We start from the raw sequence: 19,873 nt of genomic DNA, 5'->3' as shown, positions 1-19,873 counted from the left end.
CGTTGATAGAAGATTAGGGTTTGAAAGAGCAGGTTATAAATCGTGAAAAATGAGCAATAATAAAGGTGTACCTGATAGTTGAATCGATTCGATTGCAGAGGTTGATGGATTACAGAGCTTGAAGGAGAAGAAGGATGAACAAATGGAAATCTAGGGTTTTGTTAAAGAAGCGTACGACTGTGAAGAGAAGAGGAGTACATGAGAAGGAGATACAAATCTAGGGTTTTACAAAAGAACCTAATAAGCGTACGGGTCATAAGAATATAATACGTATCCCGTGTCAACCCATATACCAAAATCTTTGATCCGAATTTTGGAGCCAAAAGTGATATTGGGAAGCTCTAATATTGCGCCACATCAGCCCAAATATTTTCATTTATATAATATATAAGATATAAGATTTGCTACGTCCAACCTATTTGTTGTAACTAGTTAGGTATGACTTATGAGCAATATTATTGGACGAACGTTGTGAATGCAGTATTGTGACAACCCGGATACTTGAGGTTAGTATGACTTAACTCTACAACCTTTGGCGTGTGTCTTTACGTTCAATTATCTTTATGTTACGACCATACGAGACTTTGTGGACTTCGCGTGTACATCACTAAACATTTAGAGGTGTATGTTAGTTATACATGAAGTAGTTAAACGTGTCCTATGTGCTTGATTTCTTATATCGCAGTGGCGTCTTCGTATGTTCGCAGTAGAATAAGCAATGCATTGCGCCAAATCGTCTAGTTATAAACTTGGGCCGAATTATACATCTAACTTGCCTGTATCTTCTCTCTAAGCCCAAAACTTGGCCCAAGGTTTCTAAACAACCTAACTGCCCAAGGTTTCTAAACCTAACCGGACCCAAACCTACTTGGGTATCACGTATATATGCCAAAGGAGTATGCGTAGATATTATTTATGCAATCTTTACAAACCCTATTCTTCTCTCAAGATCACATCACGAACGGCAGAAGGTTCCCCCTCTCATTATTTTCGAGCATTCATCTTCTACAATCAAGTTCTTGGTTAGTAGTTTTATGGTTACGCTAACTTATAAATTGAGGATCTCGTTTATGTGCAATATATGTGTGATCGTAGACGTGAAAAAAAATGATATTATGATTCGTGTATGTTAAATAACGTTTAGAGTGCATGCTATTAAAAGTGCTAATGAACTAGATATAACGGATAGCCGATGTCGATTAAATCCGCATTGATGTTGTGTGTCGAAACAGTGATGATGACTACATGTAAATTGATTGCCATGATGTATGATTTTTGGTTAAGTAGTTGGATAGATTTGGTTCGCAAGATATTTGTGATGTGGCTGTAAATTAGTAGCATGCTTAATGATAAATAATTTTGATGCTTCATTCACTAGGATATTAAGTTGGACGTAGCTATTAATATGCATATTTATATTAAGCTGGGCCACACACACTCACCCACACGAACTGTAATATGGGACGGTGGGCTGGGAATTTTGTGCTCCTTTTACTAGATAAATGATGAATGGATATCATAAAATTAACCATGTAATTATTGAACGGGATTCTCTGTGACTAGGTGTATTAGATCCATATAGAAGTTATACATAATTTGTATGATTTAATTGTTCCTTAGATGGCATGATTTAGTTGTTATTTGATAACTGTTCTGAACATTAAACGCATGATTTGGGATTTTTGTTTGGGCCGAATACTTTAACTGGTGGTATATATATATTGGTTAGTTGATACTTGTTAAATGGATTGTAGAGTTGATGGACTGTTTTCTTTTAACTTGGGCCGGGCACTTTGGTAAGTCTTGTATTTTTGGGCTGGTGAATTGCTATTGGACCGCACTAGTCAAGTTCAAAGCAAACTGTTAGTGTATGAATTGTATTGTAGAGTGTGTGACCAATTGGGAATTAAAACGTGATGTTATCTGATACATATTTAGAATGGTATGAATTTGTGATGTGAAGGTATATATGACTTGAATACTCGCTATAACTCGTGTGATAATATGTGCCAAGTTTGTTCATACTTGCATAATAAAGATATAGGATCTATGCGTGTAAGTAACTGACTGGTACTGAAACCATAATAGGATTGGATTGACTGTGAACACATACTTTAATCTTACCGAGCAAAACAAAGGTGAGTTCATTGCTCTTTTCTCAAGCATGGATCCCAGGGAAGGGATAACGGGTAACGTTCCGAGGAGGAATGCATGGGTAATGGGATGTTGGTTATTGTACTCAGTTTTCTATCATTGTAAGACCACAATATCTACCGGCACGTTGCTTGTAGGGCAACGGGGGTTATTAGTTGATAGCGCTATTAGGTTTGGCACCCTCACGACGTTCGAGGAGAACGGGCGTGAACTAATTACCTTAAAACATGACCAATGCTTTGATAGAGGCATTGGGGTTGGCAATCACATATCATATGGCCATTCGGTAATCACATATCATATGGCCATTCGGCATTGGAGTAATAACAACATCGAAACATCGAAACATCAAACAGCATAACAACAAACAACATATCGTCTTGTAAACTGTTTTACTCACATGATCGGTAACACAACTTGGTAAACAAACACAAACCTTGAACTCACCAGCGTAGTCTGACACACTTGTTTACATGCTTGTAGGTAACTATTGAAGGAACTTGGGAGCTTGCCGTCTGATGCTGCTGGAGTGGTTGTGGTCATAATAAACAATTATATTGATTTGGTTTTGATACATTTACACACTTATACATTTATGCTTCCGCTCAGTACTTTGGTTTTGGTTTAACTTTTCAAACAATACATTTCTTTCAATTGGGTATTTCAATACATTATAACTCGTGTTTGATATGATTGGTGGCTCTTTGTTGGATCGTTGCACCTCCAATAGGGACATACCCTATGTGGTAATTTGGGGGTGTGACAGTTTGGTATCAGAGCCACTGGTTATAGAGAACTCGGTTTTAAAATGTTTTCATAAAACCAGACTATAACCGAATTGATCCAAACGATGACCATGACACTCAGCTTCAGACTGCAAGGTTCGTTCCTCGTTAGCTTATGCTTTATATGCCTAGTAAACGTAACTATATTTATAGCATGCACGATACGACATGGTAGGCATCATGACACATTGATAGTGTAACATAACACTTGCATCTAGTAAATCCAAATCTTATTGGTAGTGCTTATTTTGTGTTGATTGGGGTGGGAGAAACTTCAAACATAAGTTAAGAAGCATCGAGAGGAGCATGCAAACCGCCTTATTGTCATGGGTGCACACATAATAATAACGCGTGGTGCATGCAAATCCCAATGAGGCTTAACGAGTGTAAGAGGGGTTCTTCCCTGTTTGTGTATGAACATGGTAGTTAATCGTTCTTAACGTGATAAACCTGAACACCTTCCTCGTTTTCGACTCCTAAATTAGTTCATTTCCATATATAGAAACATGAGTGGACGAGGACACGGACGTGGTAGCATCAACATGACTCAGGCTGAGTTAACAAATCTGATAAACACACGTGTGGCTGAGGCTCTGGCAGCCTACCAAGCTGGTATGAACTGTACCAAATACTTTTAATCCTGTATCATGTACACAACTCTTACTCCTGTGTTGTATCTTCTTTCACCCAGCGCACCCGAACAACCAGCCTGCCTGTACGTTCAAGATGTTTATGGATTGTAAGCCACAGACCTTCAGCGGGACGGAAGGGGCTGTGGGACTATTGAGGTGGTTCGAGAAAGCTGAGTCAGTGTTCGCTATGTGCAACTGTCCCGTGGGGGACCGCGTGAAGTATGCGACAGGCACGCTTGAGGATGGTGCCTTAACCTGGTGGAATGCCCAGGTTCAGCTGCTGGGTATTGATGCAGCAAACGCTACTACTTGGGACGACTTCAAGGAATTAATAAGGGAGGAATACTGTCCTCGTGATGAGATACAGAAGCTAGAGAACGAGTATTACGATCTGAAACTGGTGGGATCTGAGGTTGAAGCGTACGTGAAGCGGTCGTATGAGTTGGCTGACTTGTGTCCGAATTTGTCTCGACCTATGTCTCGAAGGATCGAGTTATTCATCAAGGGGTTACCTCCACGAGTGAAGGGTTTGGTTACTGCTGCAAACCTCAATAACTTGACCCAGATTGTCCGGTTGACTCACAAGATTATTGATCAGGAGGTGGAAAGCAACTCACTACCACCGTGTGTTTCTAAAGCTACTGCTGCCACCACCACAGCCACTACTCCTGTCACTGATAGTAAGCGCAAGTGGGGTGATATGGACAAGGCGTCCCACTCGATTCAGCCCCAAAAGAAGACAGATACTGGCAGTACTCGCAGCTTTAGCCAATCATCCTCAGTGAATCAAAATCAGAGCTCTTATGTGGGAAAGAAGCCTCAGTGTAGCAAATGTGGGTTTCATCATTATGGGCAGTGTGCTCGGGTTTGTCGCAGGTGCGACAAGGTAGGCCATGAGGCCAAGGATTGTAGGGCTCCTCAGCCAAAACAGCAGCAGCAGCAGACTCAGCCGAATCAGAGACAGCAAGGGCAGCAATCTCAGCAGAGTCAGGGGTCTAGAAAAGGATGTTATCAGTGTGGGGCTGAGGGGCATATGAAGCGGGATTGCCCACAATTGAAACAGAATACAGGTGGTAACAACGCAGGGAGCAATGGTGGGAACAATGGGGGCAACGTGGCGCGTGGGCGTGGATTTACTATTGGAGCTGGTGAAGCTCGGAACGATGGCAATGTAGTTACTGGTACGTTCTCTGTTAATGGTGTTTATGCTTCTATATTATTTGATTCAGGCGCCGATTGGAGTTATGTGTCTACGGGGTTCAGTAGTCGTCTAGGATTGAGTCCTACACCTCTTGTTGTTAAGCATGTAGTGGAAATAGCAAATGGTAAAACTATTGAAGCGTCTCATGTCCTCATGGGATGCAAATTAGATCTCTTAGGTCAAGTATTTGACATTGACCTACTCCCTGTCACGCTCGGAAGCTTCGATGTAGTTGTCGGAATGGATTGGTTATCCAAATATCAGGCGGAAATTCTCTGCAAGGAGAAAGTCGTTCGTATTCCCCTTGCTAGTGGTGAATCTTTATCGGTTCAGGGTCATCGTAGCGGTGCTACAGTAGGTATTATCTCAGCCATGAAGGCTCTAAGTTGTCTACGTAAGGGTTATCCTTCCCTGTTGGCCCTTGTTACTGACTCTCAGACTGACGAGAGGAAACTCGAAGACCTTCCTGTTGTTCGAGAGTTTCCTGATGTTTTTCCTGAAGAGCTCCCTGGTTTACCTCCACATCGTCAGGTAGAATTTCAGATTGATCTCCAGCCAGGAGCAGCACCGATTGCTCGTGCTCCATATCGCCTTGCACCAGGAGAGTTGCAAGAATTATCGAATCAACTTCAAGAGTTACTAGACAGGGGTTTCATTCGTCCTAGCTCTTCTCCTTGGGGAGCCCCTGTATTATTTGTGAAGAAGAAGGACGGGTCTTTTCGTATGTGCATCGACTATCGCGAGCTCAACAAGGTGACAATCAAAAACCGCTACCCTTTACCACGCATTGACGACTTGTTTGACCAGCTGCAAGGGTCAAGTTTCTATTCCAAGATTGACTTGAGGTCAGGATATCATCAGGTACGGGTTAGAGAGGAGGATGTGCCTCGAACAGCTTTTCGAACGCGGTATGGCCACTATGAATTTCTGGTTATGCCATTTGGGATGACCAACGCACCAGCGGTCTTCATGGATCTCATGAACCGCGTGTGCAAACCTTACCTTGACGACTTCGTTATCGTTTTCATTGACAACATACTGATCTACTCCAAGAACAAGGAAGACCACGAGCGCCATCTTCGTCTTATTTCGGAGCTCCTGAGGAAGGAGCAGTTGTACGCAAAGTTTTCTAAGTGTGACTTCTGGATTCGGGAAGTACACTTTCTCGGGCACATCGTTAACAAAATGGGTATTCATGTGGATCCTGCCAAGATCGACGCTATTCGAAGTTGGGCGGCACCAAAGAATCCCTCGGAGGTGCGTCAATTTCTTGGTCTTGCGGGATATTATCGTCGGTTTATTCGGGATTTTTCTAAGATTGCTCAACCCCTCACCGCCCTGACTCAAAAGAAAGTTGTTTATTCTTGGGGATCGAACCAGGAAGAAGCTTTCCAGCTCTTAAAGCAGAAGTTGTGCAGCGCGCCGATTTTATCGCTACCAGAAGGTACTGAAGATTTTGTGGTTTATTGCGATGCGTCTATTCAGGGTCTCGGCTGTGTGTTGATGCAGCGAGACAAGGTGATAGCTTATGCTTCTCGACAGTTGAAGGTACACGAGAAGAATTATACGACACACGACCTGGAGTTAGGAGCCGTAGTCTTTGCGTTGAAGATTTGGAGGCATTACCTGTACGGTACCAAGTGTACCATCTATACCGATCACAGGAGTCTTCAACATATCTTCGACCAGAAGGAATTAAATATGCGGCAACGTCGTTGGGTCGAGCTTTTTAATGATTATGAGTGTGCTATCAAGTATCATCCGGGTAAAGCTAATGTTGTAGCTGATGCCCTTAGTCGCAAGGAACCGAAACAGAAGCGTGTTCGTGCCCTACAGCTTACTATTCACTCTGATTTACCTGCCCGGATTCGTTCAGCTCAGATTGAAGCGTTAAAGGAAGAAAATATCGAAGCCGAAGGATTACGAGGTCTACACAAGAAGAAGTTCGAGCAACGGTCAGACAATATCTACTACTTCATGGAACGGATATGGGTTCCTTCATTGGGTGATCTTCGAGAACTTGTGATGGACGAAGCACACAAGTCACGATATTCTATTCATCCAGGGTCTGATAAGATGTACCAGGACCTCAAGGTTTTGTATTGGTGGCCGAACATGAAAGCTATTATTGCCACCTACGTGAGTAAGTGTTTGACCTGTGCTAGGGTCAAGGCAGAGTACCAGAAGCCTTCGGGTCCACTTCAGCAGCCGGAGATACCTATGTGGAAATGGGAACAAATTGCTATGGATTTTGTTACGGGGTTACCTAGAACACAGGCTGGGAACGATACTATTTGGGTGATTGTCGACCGTCTCACAAAGTCAGCACATTTCCTAGCAATCAAGGAGACAGATAAGTATTCGCAGCTCGCAGCAGTGTACCTTAAAGAGGTGGTTTCTAGGCACGGGGTGCCGACTTCTATTATTTCTGATCGAGATCCTCGTTTTACTTCAGAGTTATGGCAGGCCATGCATAAGTCATTCGGCTCACGTCTCGATATGAGCACGGCTTATCATCCACAAACGGATGGTCAGAGTGAGCGCACTATTCAGACACTAGAGGATATGCTGCGGGCATGCGTTATTGATTTTGGGAAAGGATGGGAGAAGCACTTGCCGTTGGTAGAGTTTTCCTACAATAACAGCTACCACACCAGTATCAAAGCGGCACCATTTGAGGCACTGTATAGGAGGAAGTGTCGTTCACCCCTCTGCTGGGCTGAGGTGGGTGATAGTCAGATCACAGGTCCTGAGATGGTACTCGAAACTTCAGATATGATCATGAAAATCAGAGAACGTATGGCAGCTGCTCGTGACCGCCAGAAGGCCTATGCTGACAAGCGTGCCAAAGAGGTAGTGTTTGAAGTGAATGACCGCGTCATGCTGAAAGTCTCACCGTGGAAAGGGGTTGTACGCTTTGGGAAGCGCGGCAAGCTGAATCCACGTTATGTTGGGCCGTTTAAAGTTCTTGAGCGTATCGGTAAGGTGGCTTATAGGTTGGAGTTACCTACTGAGTTGGGTAATGTTCACGATGTATTTCATGCATCACAGCTAAAGAAGTGTTATGTTGACGACCCATTAGCGGTACCTTTTCAAGAGTTAAAAATCGACGACAAGTTGCAGTTTGTTGAAGAACCCATCGAGATCATGGACCGTGAGGTCAAAGTGCGTAAACACAGTCGTATTCCCATCGTTAGGGTTCGTTGGAACTCAAGACGTGGACCGGAGTTCACGTGGGAGCGCGAGGATCAGATGAAACTAAAGTACCCTCACCTCTTTCCCAAAGACAAAGCAGAGTCAAGCAAAACTGGTGAATCTCGGGGCGAGATTCCTCTTCAAGTTGGGGATGATGTGACACCTGAGCAAAATCCGCAACAACTTTGACTTATCACTTCACTCCTCGGTGCCTACTTGTCAAATTTCGGGATGGAATTTCTTTCAAGTTGGGGATGATGTGACAACCCGGATACTTGAGGTTAGTATGACTTAACTCTACAACCTTTGGCGTGTGTCTTTACGTTCAATTATCTTTATGTTACGACCATACGAGACTTTGTGGACTTCGCGTGTACATCACTAAACATTTAGAGGTGTATGTTAGTTATACATGAAGTAGTTAAACGTGTCCTATGTGCTTGATTTCTTATATCGCAGTGGCGTCTTCGTATGTTCGTAGTAGAATAAGCAATGCATTGCGCCAAATCGTCTAGTTATAAACTTGGGCCGAATTATACATCTAACTTGCCTGTATCTTCTCTCTAAGCCCAAAACTTGGCCCAAGGTTTCTAAACAACCTAACTGCCCAAGGTTTCTAAACCTAACCGGACCCAAACCTACATGGGTATCACGTATATATGCCAAAGGAGTATGCGTAGATATTATTTATGCAATCTTTACAAACCCTATTCTTCTCTCAAGATCACATCACGAACGGCAGAAGGTTCCCCCTCTCATTATTTTCGAGCATTCATCTTCTACAATCAAGTTCTTGGTTAGTAGTTTTATGGTTACGCTAACTTATAAATTGAGGATCTCGTTTATGTGCAATATATGTGTGATCGTAGACGTGAAAAAAAATGATATTATGATTCGTGTATGTTAAATAACGTTTAGAGTGCATGCTATTAAAAGTGCTAATGAACTAGATATAACGGATAGCCGATGTCGATTAAATCCGCATTGATGTTGTGTGTCGAAACAGTGATGATGACTACATGTAAATTGATTGCCATGATGTATGATTTTTGGTTAAGTAGTTGGATAGATTTGGTTCGCAAGATATTTGTGATGTGGCTGTAAATTAGTAGCATGCTTAATGATAAATAATTTTGATGCTTCATTCACTAGGATATTAAGTTGGACGTAGCTATTAATATGCATATTTATATTAAGCTGGGCCACACACACTCACCCACACGAACTGTAATATGGGACGGTGGGCTGGGAATTTTGTGCTCCTTTTACTAGATAAATGATGAATGGATATCATAAAATTAACCATGTAATTATTGAACGGGATTCTCTGTGACTAGGTGTATTAGATCCATATAGAAGTTATACATAATTTGTATGATTTAATTGTTCCTTAGATGGCATGATTTAGTTGTTATTTGATAACTGTTCTGAACATTAAACGCATGATTTGGGATTTTTGTTTGGGCCGAATACTTTAACTGGTGGTATATATATATTGGTTAGTTGATACTTGTTAAATGGATTGTAGAGTTGATGGACTGTTTTCTTTTAACTTGGGCCGGGCACTTTGGTAAGTCTTGTATTTTTGGGCTGGTGAATTGCTATTGGACCGCACTAGTCAAGTTCAAAGCAAACTGTTAGTGTATGAATTGTATTGTAGAGTGTGTGACCAATTGGGAATTAAAACGTGATGTTATCTGATACATATTTAGAATGGTATGAATTTGTGATGTGAAGGTATATATGACTTGAATACTCGCTATAACTCGTGTGATAATATGTGCCAAGTTTGTTCATACTTGCATAATAAAGATATAGGATCTATGCGTGTAAGTAACTGACTGGTACTGAAACCATAATAGGATTGGATTGACTGTGAACACATACTTTAATCTTACCGAGCAAAACAAAGGTGAGTTCATTGCTCTTTTCTCAAGCATGGATCCCAGGGAAGGGATAACGGGTAACGTTCCGAGGAGGAATGCATGGGTAATGGGATGTTGGTTATTGTACTCAGTTTTCTATCATTGTAAGACCACAATATCTACCGGCACGTTGCTTGTAGGGCAACGGGGGTTATTAGTTGATAGCGCTATTAGGTTTGGCACCCTCACGACGTTCGAGGAGAACGGGCGTGAACTAATTACCTTAAAACATGACCAATGCTTTGATAGAGGCATTGGGGTTGGCAATCACATATCATATGGCCATTCGGTAATCGAGTAATAACAACATCGAAACATCGAAACATCAAACATCATAACAACAAACAACATATCGTCTTGTAAACTGTTTTACTCACATGATCGGTAACACAACTTGGTAAACAAACACAAACCTTGAACTCACCAGCGTAGTCTGACACACTTGTTTACATGCTTGTAGGTAACTATTGAAGGAACTTGGGAGCTTGCCGTCTGATGCTGCTGGAGTGGTTGTGGTCATAATAAACAATTATATTGATTTGGTTTTGATACATTTACACACTTATACATTTATGCTTCCGCTCAGTACTTTGGTTTTGGTTTAACTTTTCAAACAATACATTTCTTTCAATTGGGTATTTCAATACATTATAACTCGTGTTTGATATGATTGGTGGCTCTTTGTTGGATCGTTGCACCTCCAATAGGGACATACCCTATGTGGTAATTTGGGGGTGTGACAAGTATGTGTATTGCTTTCGTCAATTACGTATCGTAGCTGAGAAATGTTCAACACATGGTTTAGAAATGATAATTATATGAAATAATGCCCATTAGTACGAAAGGGAGTCCATCCGTACGAATGGACCATCCCTAGTTAGACATCTCCTATAAATAGGCCTTTAGTGTTGAACATTTAAGAACTTTTGCCATTTTGGAGATCTAGAGAGAGAAACTATCTCCAAGTGTTTCAAGGTGCTTATAATTGTCAAATCTTCAATAGAAACGCATTATAATTACGTTCTTGTGTCTGATCCACTCACATACATGGATTCCACACGTGATACGTGATCTTCACAATCATTGGAAGTACAAATTCGATCCGGACACGAATCCACAAATGGTATCAGAGCGGGAGATCGATTGCACCGATTAGAGATACAAGAATTCATGAAATTTTATCAGATTCGGAGCTGAATTGCATCAAATTCTTCATATTTTCTTCTTCTACTCACTTTCTTCACTTTTTGAACTTTAAACTTAGATTTACAAAGATTTAAGGGATAAAAATGTTTGAATTTTTGATATAATGTGCGAAAAACATTTTTGATAAACCCTACAAAGTTTCACAACAAATTTCAAAGTAAATCTTGTTCATTTTGATGAAAAACATGAAGAACTAGACTGTGTTTTTCCCTGCTGAGTTTGAACGAATTGATTAGATTCGTACAAATCTGGGTTTGTTGAGTAGATTCGTACGAATCAAGGGGTGTGTAGGTATGAATCTACTTGGTACGAATCAACTTGATTTGTACGAATCAAAAACAAGGAGTTTCATACGAATCAAGATCTGGAATACAAATCAACAATTTATACATTCGTACGAACCTGGGTTAATCATCTCTTATGAATCTGGAATCTGAGTATTAGTTTCATACGGATCTGTTGTTTCATACGAACCTAGGGTTTCATATGAATCTGGAATCTAGGTCTGTTTCGTATGAATCTGGAGATTATTACGGTTCTGGAGTGTTAATTACGAATCAAGCAGTTTCATACGAATTGACATTGATTCGTATGAATCAACATCATCTATTGTTACGAATCAACATTATAAGGTTGTTACAGATGTAGTTCATTAGAAACTCCATCTATTACTTTGATTTCAGAGAAGAAATTGAGCATCCTCAATTATGCTTATTTTCTACTGAAAATAAAGGAAATAGTTGGTTATGGCATAAAAGGCTTGCTCACTTAAATTTCAAAACTCTAAACCAAACAGCAAACAAAAATCTGGTAAAAGGTTTACCATACATATCATCCAAAAAGGATAAGATATGTGAAGCATGTGAGCTTGGCAAATCAAAAAGAGGCCCACACAAAATAGTTTCAGAATATTCATTTTCTGAAAATTTGGAACTTTTGTACATGGACCTTTGTGGACCTGTACAAACAACTTGTTTTTCTATAAATAAATACATTCTAGTCATTGTAGATGACTATTCTATGTACACATGGGTTGAATTTCTAAGAAAGAAAAGTGAAACCCCAAATCTGATCATTAATTTCATCAGAAAAACTGAAAATCTGTTGAAATTACCTGTGAGAAGGATTGATCTGATAATGGAACAAAATTCAAAAATGCAAAATTTAAGACTTTCCTTGTAAGCAAAGGAATATCTCATGATTTTTCTGCTCCAAGAACTCCACAACAAAATGGAGTTGTAGAAAGAAGGAATAGGACTCTGGTAGAAGCAGTGAGAACAATGCTTGCCTATGCCAGATTGCCCACTTATTTTTCGGCTGAAGCTATCTCAAATGCATGCTTTACACAAAACAGGTCTATTATTAACAAGAGACATCAGAAAACACCATATAACATTATCAACCAAAGGATCCCAAGCATCAAATTTTTACACACATTTGGTTGTAATTGTTTTCTCTTTAATGATTTTGATAGTCTGGAAAAGTTTAACAGAAAAGTAGAAAAAGGAATTTTTCTTGGTTAATCATTGTCCTCCAAAGCTCATTGAATATTTATTTTAAACACAAGGACAATAAGGGAAAGCTTATATGTGTCTTTTGATGATTCATCAGAAACCAAGATTTCTGATGAAATTTTACAAGATATAAGCTTGTCAAAACAACCTGAAAATTCTGAAGATCTTCATAACAAGTTATCTAAAGAACTTTTAGAACATGACCATATGCTAAAGATATCAAACAAAAATATGTCATGTACTAACCCTGCAGATGATCTAGAACCTCCATCAGAAAATGTACAAAATGATCAGAGTTCTGGAATTTCACCAGAAAATCAAATTATACAACATAATTCTGATCCTCTTGACAACACTGAGGTCACAGATCAGAGGGAAGCTTCCAATCCATCAGGAAGTACAAGTTCACATAACAACTTAAGATGGATCAGGGGACACTCACTAGCTGACATCATTGGTGACCCTGAAGTAGGTGTTAAGACAAGATCTACCACAGGTCATGAATGTATTTATGTTGGATTTTTAAGCATAATTGAGCCAAAATCTGTCAAGGAAGCAATGAATGACTCAGATTGGGTCCAAGCAATGTAAGAAGAGCTTGACCAATTTGAAAAGAGTCATGTGTGGGATCTGGTACCCAAACCAAACAATAAATCTGTCATTGGTTCCAAATGGGTATTCAGAAACAAGTCTGATGAACAAGGCATCATAACAAGGAATAAAGCAAGGCTGGTGGTCATAGGTTATTGTCAACAAGAAGGCATACTCTATGATGAAACCTTTACACCAGTAGCTAGGCTTGAAGCTGTAAGAATATTCCTAGCTTATGCTGCCTCAAATAATATAAAAGTTTATCAGATGGATGTTAAGTCTGCATTTCTGAATGGTGAAATTGAAGAAGAAGTGTATGTGCATCAACTAGAAGGCTTTGTTGATCCTCAATCTCCAAATCATGTTTAGAAACTAAACAAAGCCCTGTATGGATTGAAGCAAGCTCCAAGAGCATAGTATGAAACATTATCAAACCTCCTAATCAATTTTGGCTTCATCGAAGGTACAATTGATACAACCCTCTTTCTCAAATCACACAAGGGACACACACTTTTGGTCCACTATAAGGCAAACTTAACTATCACTATAAATGACTACCACTTTAAGCTAAGTCAGTCACTTTCATCTGAAAAACCCTAGAAAACTTTTTCATCTTCTTCATACATTTTTCACCAAAAAATGGCAAGTATTAGCCCTGATTGCTTTCCACTTCCACACCATCCATACCATAACTTAAGAATCAGGACTAGCCTTGAGGGTCCAGCATGGGAAGGATGCCATATCATCCTAAACATGCTCATGCAAAGCCCTTTGGCCTACGCCCTTTCAGCACACATTATGGTCTATCTAGACATCTTGAAGATGTTCTGAAAAAATGCAACATTACTGCTGCATGAGGGAAGGGGTTTAACTTCCATTGGAAGTTATGTGTTTGACACACCTATAATCATCACAGAGGACATCATTAGAAGGGTTTTAAACCTTAATGATGAAGACGATGTTCTCATCTTTACAAGAGCACGGATTAATGAAACCCTAGACCAAATGGGGTACAATAGATAACCCAAATAGGCTAATCTCCAAAACTGGCTTCATCAAGCCATGGTAGTAATTGGTAACTCAAATGGGGGCATGCTTTTCCAAGAAAATCATTAACCATCACGAAATCTCCTACAGGTTGATGGAACCTATACATGCACTTGTACAGGACATCCCTTATAATTTCTCTCATTATCTAATGAAAGATATTACAGCAACTGTGGTCTGCCAGGCCTTTCTTAGTGTATCCTCGTTTTCTTATGAGGATAATCACTAGCTAGCTGGGATTTGGAGGTATTCCTGCATGGTACCCCAGAGTAGAAGTGATACTTCTACAGAATATCAGGCACACGGTACTCATACCAACTGACCATAACACTGGTTTGGAGACCCCTCTTTGGCTATTCCATCAGACCATCTATGGAGAAGAAAGGATAGAACTTGATTAGGTTGTTTTTGTTTATATTTGTTTAAAAGTTAATATATTATGTTTTTACAAAATTGTTTTCTGTTAACTGGTTGGGGGGAAGGAAAAACAAATGGGTAAAAGGCATATAGTAAAACAGAAAAATTGATACCACAAAACAACTTGTGTTCATCAGAAACATAACATTTGTCACAAAACTTTAAGTTTCTGGTGACATTAAGTTGAAATCTGGTAACATAACTTCAAAATCTGACAAAAAATTTTTTTGGTTCAAAAGATATTGAAAAACAGAAATTTCTGGACAGTTGAACTTCAAAAAGGAATGACAATAATTAAATGAGATAAAAACCGTGTGAAAATTTTGGAAAACAATACATCATCATTCATCATTTAAAACTTTTTCACAAAAATTCCTTGAAAAAAGAAAAACAGACTTGGATCCTACCAGAAAGCCATATGTAAGTCATTCTTCTGATCCTTTACTCATTCCCTCTTATCCCAAAAAAAGAGGATACTAGAACACTCTATCAAGGGGGAACTTCTCATTCTGTTGACTTCTGTTAACTAGACAACAGAAAACATCATCAACAAGAGTTGTTCAAATTCATCATAAAATGGGATTTCTTTCTGATGACATCATCAGAAATGAATTTTGACTTTCAAAAAAGGGGAAGAATATAAAACCCTCTATAAGGCAGATTATTGGACCATTTTTTTACAAATGGGTCCCACAAAAGGAAAAGGTGTCATGTGACGGTTAGTATTCTCCAGTCAGATTCATTTATTTTTCTAAACAAAAGGAATGATTGAAGAAAATACAAGTTGATCAAAAATCCACGTTTGCACGGATAATACCCATTAATTTCACCTTGATACCCATGATCCAACGGTTATTTTCTGAATCAACCTCACATCGCACGGTCTAACGGTAATAAAGGTAATTAATGACCTATTAACCGCCATTACAACCCACGATCCATGTCCCCTCAACTCCCATAACAACTAAATCTCTACTAAACCTCTCACTATAAAAGCCCAACCTTAGCAGAATTCTTCAACACTCACCTTGTTCCTCATAAAAGCCTTAAACCCTAAAAACCCTTTGTTTTCAAAAGCCAAAATTCCTCATAATCAATCCCTTACTTTCAGAATTCAGCAATGGCCGAAGTCAATCTCAACATTCCGATTCAGCAATGGCCGAAGACCATCAATTTTTGCCAATGAAGGAGAACAATTTACTGATGAATACAGAGCATTCTGTATATGATGAAAAATGTCAAATTTTGGTGGAATTCCTATTGAGATGTCCAATCTCAAGAGCAATGACCAAAACAAGAGATATACCGGAAAAAATGTTACAACAATTTATCAGCACCTTCAGAGAAGATGGGGAAAATCAAGTCACTGCTCATATATGGGGAAATGTCTCTATGACTTTAACCCCTGAAAGTGTTAGACAATGGCTTGAGCTTCCTGTTTATGACACCACATTGAAACCATAGGAAAGGAGGAACTGATCAATTTCTTTATTGAGCTAGGATATAAGAAGAAGAAGATCACCAGAATTGGTGATTTCAGAAGAAATGAACTGCCAGCCTTCTGGCAGGTCATGATGGAGACATTGAATAAATGTCTCACTTCAAAGATAGGAGGAGCTGATCAAGTTAGTCAATCAATTCTATCAATCATGTATGGACTCATAACTGGGTTCAAACTTGATAATGGGACTGAAATCTACAATCTGATAAAAAGATCAATCCTCACAAGAAATGGGAGAATCTCTTCTCATTTACCATACCCAAGGTTCATTTCAATCTTTATTACTGAAACCTTTGAAGAAAGGAATGTGGAAATTTCTATCTTAGAAGCTGTTTGGAGTTCAACAACAATGAAGCCATGGAGTGCAAATCAATGGCGGGAATCAGACAGGGATGTCCCTATGTTACTAAAAAAGTATGTTGAATCTGATTGAACTATGTTCACCATAGAGACCGAAACATGAGGAGATCCACAACAAATCAGACACGCCCACATATGCACCCACTATTGAAGTTTATGACTGCTCTTCTTCACCAGAAGAAGAAGTTCAAAAATCATGGACATCAAATTCAGGAGCTGCTGAAGGAGACCTCAATCTGGTAATCAGAAATTCACCAGAAAACAGGGAAGCACCAGAATTTGAGGAAAGCCATCAGAATCCTGAAGCTGGATTCCACCTTGAAGATGAAACCCATCAAGACACAGAAATCCTACACTATGAAGAATCACATGTTGTTGGTACATGTTCTCCTTTAAACACCGTTTTAATTGATACTTCTATAAATAAGTCAAATTATGAAGAATCAATTACTGCATGATATAAACTTAAACATAGAAAAACTGTTGTTAATGAGGAGGTATTTAGTTCACTTCATCTCAACTCTGAATCAGATGATGAGGAGGAGATTGAGATCCCAGCGGATGGAGATCAGGAAACTAATCAAGGAAATCTGGGTGGAGATAATATGTTTGTCTCAACAAATTATGGAGAATCATTCACTGGAATGATTCAAGGATATAAGGAAATCCAGGGTGAAATTTTTTTTTTCACATCTGGTGGAGATGATTCTGGCATACATAAGGATGCACCAGATTCTGGTAAATCCAAGGGTGCACCAGAAATTTCCAAAACAGCTGCAAATGTGTTTGCAACTGGTGAGTTAGAAGGAACATCTGTTGTTCTAAATATCACTGAACCACCAACTATGACACAAGAACAACTTCAGAAAGCCCTGGATGATATAGTCAATGTCCGCAAGAAAAATCCAATTGAAGAAAAGCTTATCAGCTGCTGTCAGAGGTAAAGGGTCAAAGAGCTGAACTGAAGACCCTGTCAGAATTAGTGGAACTCATCAAGACATAGTCTGAAAGGAACACTGAAGCTCTGAAAGCTCTGCAAAAACAACAAGAGGAGACACCAGAAACCAGCATCTCTGCATCAGAAATTCAGAAAATCTTCACAGAAATGGAGAAGATTAAAACACAAGTCAAAGATGCTGTGGAGTCAAGACAATCAAGCAGCTCCAACAAAGTTCTGTAGGAGATCACAAATCTAAGGGCCAACAACAATAGCATCACAGATGCCATTGAGAATCTGATCAAAGAATGGGCTAAACTGTAGGAAAAGAACCAAGCTGAATTTGCAAAAGTGCAGGAAAATGAAGTCAATAATGCCAAACTTGTGGTAGAAGTGCAATCCCTCATGAAGAGAATGCACTTCAACATTGCCAGACTGGTTAGTGTTGACCCCAAGGAAATCATGAAACCCATTCCCAAAGAAGCCTCTCATCTGGAGGTCCCTAAGACCATCAGGCTGCAATCAATTGTCCCTCCAATCACTCAAGCTGGAACCACTTCAATGGGTCCATCTCCACCAGTCTCAAAGAAAGAAATGATAAAAGGTTTGCACCCTCACCTTTATAGTTCTCTCTGATTTAAATGTTACAATCCCTCAGTCTGGTCCAAGACAAACCTCATCAGTGGATACTGTCTTGAGTAAAGACATAACCCAGCAAGCTATAAAAAATTGGGAAGATACAGCTCAATCTTCAAAACAGCCACAGATTGTAAAGAGAAAAACTCCTGAAGGTAGAACAGTCTTAGTTCAAGAAATTGACAGAGATGCTATGATGTTCCCTGAATACAACCTTAGGGAATACTACTGGACAGAGAAAGATGAGCTGAAAAGACCAGAAAGTCCTTGCAGCAGGGGCATAAGGGAGGAAAGATTAGAAAGAGGAAGAGGAAGCATCCATTACAGCAATTTCAATCCAATAAAAAGAGTTCTGAAAGTGGATGAACGAATAATGGGTACAGATGACATGGGAGGACACTATGTACAAAACAGATACACTCTTCTCAGACAAGATGGAACATAACAGAAGATAACAGATGGAGACTTGGCTGATTAACTACATCCTTTGGATCTTCTATTTATGAAAAATCATTATGAAAAAGAAAAGGGCAACACTTAGTTTGTGAGAAGAGCACTCAAAAGCATATCGAAAGCATGAATAAAGCTATTTGAAAGAATAGCTTTCGCTGATTTTGATTTATGTATCAACTATAACTATGTACTTCAGAAGAAGGTCCACGTCACACTACCTGACACTTCAATTCCCTTAGAGCTGAAAGATCATGCAAGAACTGGAGATATCTTTGAACTGCCCAAGATTAAAGATAGACAAAATCTCTGTGTTGTTTTCAGAGATATTGAAGATAATAAGGCTCTTTTCAGAAGTGTTGACATCTGCAAGTACTCCAACCAAACATTGAAATAAATCAAAGAGTGCATGAACAAAAAGCAGGAACAACTTCAAAAGAAAGGGAAGAACAAAGAAAAAGAGAGACTGGAGATTGAGCAGATGATTGATGAATGCGTACAAGCAAGAATATGGTACAAGGGCATGTATTACATTTGCAAGACATTCATCCATTACAAGAAACAGCTGAAGACAGGAGATGTGGACAAACGTGCAAAATTAGTTTAAAGACAAGTTAAATTTTCATGATTGTTCAGTTATGTAATATGTCTTTAAAGTACTTTGTAATTTGCAAATTTTGTTTCCACTGTTTGGGAAATTTTTCTTAAGTATATTCATCTGTCATAAGGTAGTTTATTTTTCTTACAATACTTAGGGGAAAATTGTTAGGAAACTTTAATGTAAGTACTGAAGAAAAAGATGATCAACCTGATCATCAACTGAAGATGTAGTCAAGAAGTATCACTAAAAAGGTGTCTACATAATAAAGTGACAACAAGAAATGAAAGATACATCTTCACTTAGTATCAGGAAAAGATCAAGACAAAGAAGATAATCAGACAAGACCATTATGATGAAGTCTGATGATAAATCTGATGCTTATCATCAGAATCTAGTAAGTCTGATCATCAGAATTTCTGATGATAAAGTTCATCAGAATTCTCATAAGCTGGTCAGCAGAAATTCTAGTAGACCAACTTGTCTTAGAGATAAGCCCTGACACAAACCCAAAAAGTAACAAGTTGGCAATAACTAATTCAATGAATTTGTCAAAAAGTCCCTTTGTCAGAGCAAGTGATGAATAAACAAATGTTTATTCAGATCCAAACTCTCTATAAATAGAGTTGTCAACCCAGAAGGTTAAATGAGTTGAGCTTAGAATTCAATACACACACTACAAACTACATTACCCTTCGCACAGAATTCTTTAAGTATGATAGGA

This window comes from Helianthus annuus, chromosome 8 (genome assembly GCF_002127325.2).
Source record: "Helianthus annuus cultivar XRQ/B chromosome 8, HanXRQr2.0-SUNRISE, whole genome shotgun sequence".
NCBI lineage: Eukaryota > Viridiplantae > Streptophyta > Magnoliopsida > Asterales > Asteraceae > Helianthus > Helianthus annuus.
This window is presented reverse-complemented; position numbering follows the sequence as displayed.